Source organism: Arvicanthis niloticus, chromosome 5 (genome assembly GCF_011762505.2).
Source record: "Arvicanthis niloticus isolate mArvNil1 chromosome 5, mArvNil1.pat.X, whole genome shotgun sequence".
In the NCBI taxonomy this organism is placed as follows: Eukaryota; Metazoa; Chordata; class Mammalia; order Rodentia; family Muridae; genus Arvicanthis; species Arvicanthis niloticus.
Window position 1 is genome coordinate 34,268,725 of NC_047662.1, and position 8,018 is coordinate 34,276,742.

At 46.9% G+C, this 8,018-nt stretch overlaps 1 non-coding gene across 1 annotated transcript; it reads right to left on the bottom strand.

The window, feature by feature from the left end:
- Positions 1–7,616: 7,616 nt before the first annotated feature.
- LOC117709707 (small nucleolar RNA SNORA17) lies at positions 7,617–7,748 on the bottom strand. The gene has a single exon (XR_004606949.1). It is a non-coding gene; the product is annotated as a small nucleolar RNA SNORA17 (small nucleolar RNA).
- Between the last annotated feature and the right edge of the window lie 270 nt (positions 7,749–8,018).

The following is an 8,018-nucleotide window of genomic DNA, read 5'->3' on the forward strand; positions in this document are numbered from 1 at the left end:
CATGGGCCCCTTTGGCCTCCTTCTTCTTTACTTGGTCTTCTGTGGAGATGGGCCTTGCTGGTGTGGCACTCACTTCTTGGGGAGTCGATAGTGAAGGGGTGCGGGCTGGTGTGGCACCCATGGTGGATCATCTGTGCTTCTGTAGTTGGGGAAGTTCTCCCTGCTCGAACACGCACACACACACACACACTCACGCATGCACACACAAAGGTTTCTATTTGACTTTTCCCCTAAATGTTGCTCCAGGCCATCTGGATAACACACACACACACACACACACACACACACACACACACACACACACACACACACCAAATGTATTTAATTATAGTAGATGTCTGTAGTAATGTCAGTATCCATAGCAACAATTAGCCAGATGGTGATGTTAGTGGATGAGCTCCCTGATGCTGGGGATTTGGGCTCTGAAGCTGTGTTTACACAGCTGTATTACCTTTGGGAGGGTATCTCTCTCCTCTCTCTCTCTCTCCCCCCCCCACCCCCCAGGAGGGCATCGGATTTCATTATAGATGGTCGTAAGTCACCATGTGGTTGCTGGGAATTGAACTCGGGACCTCTGGAAGAGCAGCCAGTGCTCTCAAGCGCTGAGTTATCTCTGCAGCCTGGAAGGTTATTTTTTCTTCACTGCAAAGGAGTCAAATGAGGTAAGAGGGTCAGACAATAAAATGTTTACACAATGCGAGAAAGTATGCTTTCCCCTAGAGGGCAGTAAAAGCCACACAGGTACTTTAAATACATTTTGTGTGTGTGTGTGTGTGTGTGTGTGTGTGTGTGTGTGTGTGTGTGTAGATCAGGCTGGCCTGGAACTCAGAGGCGGTTGATGAGATATGGGTTTATAGGACAATAGGAGCTGAAGCGGAGACTCAGGCACTAAGCAGACCCTGTTGCTTATTGTGTCCACTCGGGGAATATTTTGAGGAGAAAACGCTTGTCTAATCTTGCACACTTACTCCTTTCTCCCCTGGGAGGAGAGAGCCTGACTGAGAGGGAAACATGATGAAGCTCCTTCACTCAGTCTCTTATCTTCCATCTTAGAAAAAGTCAGTCTGTTTTTCCTGTGTAAGTCTTACAGGGATGGGCCAGCAAGTGCGAACCTGCAGCTGCTGAGGGCTGTTTTGCTTGGATTGTACCAGTTAGGATGAATTCTGGGAAAGTAACAGAATTAGAAACAACAGAGAGGTGGGTGGGTTAACATGTTTCCTTCCTAGATGGTGCTCAGAAACAGTCCTCAAAGGGCTGGGACAGTGGCTTCACCCTCCCAAAGTCCTCAAAGTTCCACATGCTTCCTGCTGCTCTCGACTCAATGCGAAGGGTGTTGTAGGAGCATAATACTGTCCCGGTCACACCTTTCCAGACGGAAGGAAGAGGGCTCAAGGAAGATAGCACATAGCCAATCTTAGCATTGTCTTTGAAGAGTCCTTGAAGAAAACAGTTTATGAACACTGCAGTACGCCTAATTTCAAGGGAAACCTGAAGACTTGTCTTTATTCTAAGCAGCCATTTCTTCAGTCCAAACGAAGAAGTCCATTGAAGGGACTGGAGAGATGGCTCAGTAGTAACAGCTATCTGCTATTCCAGGGGACTCTGATGCCATCTTCTGGCCCATGTGGGTGTCTACACATCCATCATTCATGTATGCACTTAAATCAAAGTTAAAAAAAAAAAAAAATCAGCATGGTGTGGTGGCCCATGCCTTTAATTCCAGCTCTCAGGAGGCAGAGGCAGAAGGATCTCTGTGAGTTTGAGGGCAGCCTGGTCTACATAGTGAGTTCCAGGATAGCCAGGGCTATGTAGAGAGAATTTTCTAAAAAACAAAACAAAACTTTAGAAGTCTATTGAAGTGAAAGAGGATACAGGGACTGCATTGTTTTTACTTATTTCCTTAGTTGCAGTTGGTGAGAGCCAATCCACTTCTGGGTATCACCTCAATGATAGAAACAATCAGAGAGTGATTACATAGATGACATTGGCATTTATTTGGGAACAGCAGTCAGTCTACTGAGCATATTTAAATAGGCCGAGATGTTTAAAGATAAAAGACGTGAGGGCTGGAGAGATGGCTCAGTGGTTAAGAACACTGGTTGCTCTTCCAGAAGTCCTGAGTTCAATTCTCATGGTGGCTCACAACAATTTATCTGATGCCCTCTTTTGGCACACAGTGTACACACAGATAGAGCACTCATATACATAAAATAAATAAATAAATAAATAAATAAATAAATAAATAAATAAATAAAATCTTTAAAAAAAAGTGCAGCATTCTTGCCCACAGTGATACCAACAAGAGTGGTGGTATCACTCTGAGGCCAAACATAAAAGTCAGTCACCAGGCATACATCCTTGAAGAATTTTTTTTTTTTGTATGAGGTTGTGGTGACCACTGTGCAAGCTGGTGATTTGGGGAATTTTTTTGTGATGGTTATTGTCAGGTAATCTTGTAGAAGAACCCTTTCTTTACTACCCCCTAGTTTTATTGGTTTGCCATCAGGAAAGACACGAGGGACTTCACTTATCCCAGTCTTGAACTTGCCACCTAATGAGTACAACCTCGAACTCTTGAACCTTCTGCCTCCATGCCAGGATTGCAGTTGTACACCAGCCTGGCTTATGCAGGGCTGGGCATCAAACCTGGGGCTTTGTGAATACTAGATAGACACTCTACCAGCTGAGCTATGTCTCAGTCCATTTGGCTTTCAAATTTCTATCTTACGCTGCCGTCGTGAGGTTTCCCGAGATTCTAGTTAGTGTCTGTGCCTGTGTCTATGTAGCCTGCTGAGTTTGCAGCTTGCATTCTGAAGAGTCTTTCATATTTTGCTTGTGCTATAGAGGTAACCTGCCACCAGATGTCATTGGAGTGTCTTGGGCCGAGCCACACAACAGATCTGATTGACTAGTACCTTTCATTTTGAGAGACAGAGTCTTAGAAACACAACCCTCTTTGTCAGACAACAAAACCTGAATCCTATGTGCTACATACAAAGATGTTTTCCTCAAAGGAAGGTTTTCTTTTCCTTTCCTTTCCTTTCCTTTCCTTTCCTTTCCTTTCCTTTCCTTTCCTTTCCTTTCCTTTCCTTTCCTTTCCTTTCTTTTCTTCCAGACAGGATTTTTCTGTGTAGTCCTGGTTGTCCTGGAACTCGCTCTGTAGATGAGGCTGACCCTGAACTCTCCGAAGTCCTGGGATTGAAGGCGTGTGCCACCTGGCACATGTGCAGACTGGCAAAGGAAGGCTTTCAAATAAAGGATTTGGTTAGCACAGGAGCTGATTCACAGAGGGCTGACCTTATGACTCACAGTCTACAAAGTGCTGTATTGACTGTTACTTTACTAAGAAATATTTGTTTTATGTCTATGCATGTTTTGTTTGCAAGTGTGTATGGGTACCATGTGACTGTCAGGTATCCGTAGAGATCAGAAGAGGGCATCAGATCCCCTGGAGCTAGAGTTACAGATGGTTTTGAGCCACCGTGTGGGTGCTAGAAACTGAACCCTCTGGAAGAGCAGTGTTCTTCCTTTTGAGGCAGGGTCTCTCCCTACCTGTGGGGATCATTTTTTTCTCAGTTAGAAAGGAGCTGTCAACCTCCATGAATCCTCCTGTGTCCACTCCCCTTGGACCTGCTGCTACAAGTATGTGTGCAGGATACCTGGCTTGGTATATGAGTGGTGTGATCTAAACCTCTGTTCCCCATGACTGGACACATGCTCTGAACCGTGAAGCTTTCATGCCCAGTCCCAACAGATCTTCTGGACCATCTTGCTTTCCCTAAGGGCCTCACTCAGTAGCTTCCATTCAATATCCAAATAACACTGCTGCTGCTGTTTGACCCCTGCATCACACAGGACAAAATCAGCTCCTTCTGTGAGATTCAGACAAACCAGAGTACTGAAAATAATATTCACTCCCTCTTCTCTCTGGAGGGAAATGGAAGATTTAGCTGCTTCCAAATTATGCTATGCCAGAAAGGTCTTAGACAAAGATGTCTAAAAATGTCACAGAATCTTCTACCACTTAAAAAGCTGTTGCTTTGGGGCTGGAGAGCTGGTTCAGAGGTTAAGAGAGTATTTTGTTGCACTTGTAGAGGACTGGGTTTAATTCCCAGCACCCACACGGTGGTTCACAACCATTTGTAACCTAAAGGATCTAATAGGTATGCATGTGGAATACATACAGACATACAGGCATGTAGGCAAAATATTCATATACATAAAGTAAAAATAAACAAATATATCTGGGTGTGGTTGTGCACACCTTTTATCCCAGCAGTCCAGGAGTCAGAGGCAGGCTGATCTCTGTGAGCTAGAGGCCAGCCTGGTCTACATACAGGATAACCAGAGATTTGTAAAGAGACCATGTTTTTTTTTCAACCAATAACAAATATAAAAAATTAAAACAAAGAATAAAAAGCTTCTGCCTTTTTTTGATTGAGCATCAGCTTGGGTTTTTTTTTTTTCCCTGTTGGCTTCGAGTACCCACACAAAGCTATTCCTAGTCAATCTGTTGTTTACTTTTCTAGGGGAATGAGGGTTTGGTATTTTGTCTAATCTTGTTGATGCCACTGTCAGAGAATTTTAGAAGTTTCGTTATTTATTGTTATTATTTAGTTTGGTTTTTCTTTCTTTTTTGTTTTTTTTATGGTAGCAAATTTTTAATCTTTTTATTCATTTATTTTTAACTTTTTATTTTATTTTGTGTATTAATTTCTCACCACACATCCTAATCCCCCCCCCTTGTTCCCTCACTCCACCTGTATCTTGCAACCTCCTCCCCAACAGAGAAAGAAAAAAAAAATCTCATTGTGGAAGTTGTATGTCACAGTGTGTCCTGTAGGATACCCTTTAGCCCACACTTGCAAATGTTCGTTGCAGTGAGTCTGGTACCAGGCCTCTGGCTTCTGCTACACTATCAATACTGAACCTCATTGGGACTCCTCGGATGTCCTGTTGTTGCCCGGTGTCATGGGGATCCTGTAGTTTTAGATCTGTAGGACCGAACCCTTCGCATATTCCAGCACTTCATCAATGGGGGAGATGTTGGGGTGGGTCAATTCAAAGCTCTGGATCTGGGTCTGGGAGGTATCTGAACTGGTCAGTCCACTAGCTCTCTCACCTCTACACTACTGGAGTGAGCTCTCCTGTCCTGCCGTGACTGCCCCATCCAGTGCCGCAGCCAGCAAGGAGCAGAGCCAGCTCTCCCATTCTCGTGCCCTCAGGACTGGTTCATCTGCACCCATACTGTCTAGGCCAGCTCTACTATGCTGCCCAGGTTGGGTGTGGGGGCCCACTCTCCCAAGTGCTGCAGCAGGCAAGGGTCTGGTCCAGTTCTCTCATTCTTATGACCCTGAGGCCAGCTGTGCCATTTGCCAGAGGTGGTGAGGTGGAAGGAGTAGAGGAGGCTATGTCTCCCTTGTCCCTGACACTGCACAGCAGACAAAAGGCAGGGCTGGATCTCTACACACATAGCCTTGGGCTGGCTCACCTGCATCCCTCACCTCCAGAGCCAGTTCTCCTGTGCTGCCCACATGAGGTGCAGGGCTTACTCTCCCAAGTGGTGCAACAGATGGACAGGGCCTCTGCTCTCATGACCCCAGGGCCAGCTCTCCTGCCTGCCATAGGTGGCAGGGGAGAGAATAAGGGAGGGCATCTTTCCCTTGTCCTTGCCTATGAACAACAGACAAGTTGTGGGCCCAGGTCTCCCATGCTCACACCTTTGGACCAGCTCACTGTGTCCCTACCACCAGGGTCAGCTCTACTGTGCTTTCCAAGTGAGGTGCAGGATCTGCTCTCTTGAGTCCTGCAGCAGATGAAGGGCAAGGACAGCTCTCCTGACCCCAGCAGGGCCAGTTCTTTCTCTTGCTACAGGTTGTGAGGGCAAAAGGGAGGGGAGGGGAGCTCTCTCCTGAGACTCCACTGCACAGAAGACAAGAGGCCTGTCTCTCTCAAGCTCACACCCTAAGGCTGGCTCACCTGCAACCCCCACATACAGGGTCAGCTCTACTATGTTGCTCTGGGGAGGAGGTACAGGGGCCTGCTCTCCTGAGGGGCAGGGACAACTCTCCTGCTCTCATGACCCCAGGGCCAAGTCTTCTGTCTGCCTAAAGTGGCATGGGGGTGGGGGCGGAGAGAGAGTATCTCTACATGCCACTGCACAGAGATGGGCAGCAGGGTCTGCTCTCCCATGCTCATACCCTTGGGGCCTGCTCACAGCAACTCTCACAACCAGGGCCAGCTCTACTGTGCTTCCTGGGCAATGTGTGGGCTCCACTCTCCAGAAGACTGCAGCTTGCTAGGGGTAGAGGCAACCCTCTTCTCAGAGCCGGCTCTCCCATGATGTTCAGGTGACAAGTGGAAGTGGCATAGCTTTTAGACATCCAGGAGGCAGCCCAGACCTTGGACAACTACCTGGCTTCTGGTGATAACAAACACCTGCTGCTGCAGGGTCACAGACCCAGACATGGCCCCTGGTGGCAGCACAGGCCACGACCCCAACATGGTCACTGTTGGCATCACTGGCTAATCACATCAGTCTCCAGTTCTGCCTCTCTTGATGTGCCCACCTCCTTCTCTTTCTCTTCCATTTCTCCACTGTTGGTCTATGTACTGGACGCTATCTGTGGAGATCTGTGGGGCTTTGGCCTGGCCAGTGTGGCCGAAAAGTTGTACTCTCTGAAGGGGGAGGAGAAGGAGGAGTTGATCTTTGGTGGCAGAAGCCACTGAATGGAAAGTGACCTCAGTAGGCTAGAGCAGCTTCCATTCGGGAGAGAACTCTCTTCCCCCAAAGCATTACAGTTCTTTTTTTTTGTTTGTTTGTTTGTTTTTTTTTTGTTTTGTTTTGTTTTTTGTTTTTCGAGACAGGGTTTCTCTGTTAGCCTTGGCTGTCCTGGAACTCACTCTGTAGACCGGGCTGGCCTCGAACTCAGAAATTCACCTGCCTCTGCCTCCCAAGTGCTGGGATTAAAGGCGTGCACCACCACTGCCCGGCTTATAGTTCTTATATGACAAATGCTCTTAGACTATCTTTGATGAAATAACTCATGCACTTTACTTCTTGTGAATAAGGTCATGTGTATGTGTGTATATATATAAAAAGATGGGTTGGGGTCTAAAGGCAGATGCTTTCTATTGGCTTGGTCTGAGATGTTAGAGATGCCTCATCTGCATGTGGAGGAGCTTTGAGTGTTGCCCCTATGTGACTGATTGTCACAGCCCTCTCTATGGGGTTCTGTGGTCATGTGTTTCCAGACAGGAACCTGGTTGGGAGTAGGTGAAACATCTACTGTCCTTAGGTCTGAGGGTACCGGGGTTTCAGAACTCACTCAACCTTGCCAGGTTTCCTGGCATGGCCCACTGCTCCACACTCCACCACTTACTCGCTTCTCTTAGTGGTACCCAGGGTCTCTGAGAGACTGGGGTCTCATGAGTGCCATTCCCTGTTCATCATTACGGCACTAGACAGGTGTCATGTTGGTCATGGCCTGCTCCCCTCAACCCCCCTGCCCTCTAGGCCTTCCAGGTGCTGCACCGTTCATCACCTCAGGCTAGCTCCCTGTCCAGGCCCTATGCTTCTGGGCTTGTGGTCATTTCAGGCTTCCTTTTTTTCAGGGAGTAGTAGGTTACTAATCATTCAGATGTTCACAGGTCAGAACACTGAGAGTAGACACAGTCTCTCTCCTTTCTGCCACCTACTGACACACATGTGACACAGCAGCCACACCTGCAATGCCTCTAGGGACAGGTCTTTGTTTCTTTCTTTGTTTCTTTCTTTGTTTCTTTCTTTGTTTCTTTCCTTCTTTGTTTCTTTCCTTTCTTTCTTTCTTTGTTTCTTTCTTTCTTTCTTTTTGAGATAGGGTTTCTCTGTGTAGTCCTAGCAGTCCTGGAACTTGTTCTGTAGACCATGCTGGCTGAGAATTCAGACATCCACCTACTTCTGCTGCTCAAGTGCTGGGATTAAGGCCATGTGTTACCATGTGTCACCGGCTTGTTGTTATTTTTATTACTATAAGTTT